Genomic DNA, 930 nt, shown 5'->3' with positions numbered 1-930 from the left:
AGAAGGTTTTTATAGGAAACAAGGAGGTACAAAAGAGCTATAAAAACAGAGCAAACAAAGGTTATTTGAGTGCCATGACATCTTTTATTTGGGGGAAGAGGAGGAGGAAGGATTTCTATCAGATAGATTCCCTCTTCTTTCTGTGGGGGATGAGGAGCGCCCAAGTTACAGATTACCTTACTGGTTCTTGACCAGAAATTCAAGGCTGGTTGATTAAAATTAAGCTTCTGGGAGAGGTGGAAACTTCCATTAAATCCAGTATGGAATCTAGATTTAGCAACATGGATTTTTAACTGGAGTGATGCCATTTTGGGCCTGTGGTTTTCTCTTTAACAATAGTATGGACATTCACAATATTAAACACAGAATATCCTTAAACACAGAATATCTTCCCATTTATTTGTGCCTTTTTCAATATTTTTTGCAATGTTTTATAGTTTGTTTCTAGGTATTTAATTCTTTTTGATGCAATTAGAAATGGAATTGTTCTCTTAATTTCTCTTCTGACTGTTCATATAGATGCAAACGATTATTATGTATTTATTTTGTATCACTATTGAACCTGTTTATTAGTTCTAAGAAATTTTTAAAAATAATTTATTGGAGTATAATAACATAAAATAAACTGAATATAGTTAACAGGAATATTTCTGAATTAAAGAGTTATACAAAAATTAAGAGTACATACTGCATAGGTTCATATATATATAACTCAAAAAAAACACACAAAAGCTTTAATATCTTTGTTATATAATTGTTAAAAATGTAATTAGCCTGATCCTCTGTTTCCTTAATTCTGCTGTTATGCAAAAATTAGAAAACTGTGGTACATTTACACAATGGAATACTATGCTGCTGTAAAAAAGAAGGAATTCTTACCATTTGCCACAGCATGGATGGAACTGGAGAGCATTATGCTAAGTGAAATAA

This window comes from Myotis brandtii, unplaced genomic scaffold (genome assembly GCF_000412655.1).
Source record: "Myotis brandtii unplaced genomic scaffold, ASM41265v1 scaffold2835, whole genome shotgun sequence".
Classification (NCBI taxonomy): Eukaryota; Metazoa; Chordata; class Mammalia; order Chiroptera; family Vespertilionidae; genus Myotis; species Myotis brandtii.
The sequence above is the reverse complement of the archived record's forward strand: the minus strand, read 5'-3'. Positions refer to the sequence as shown.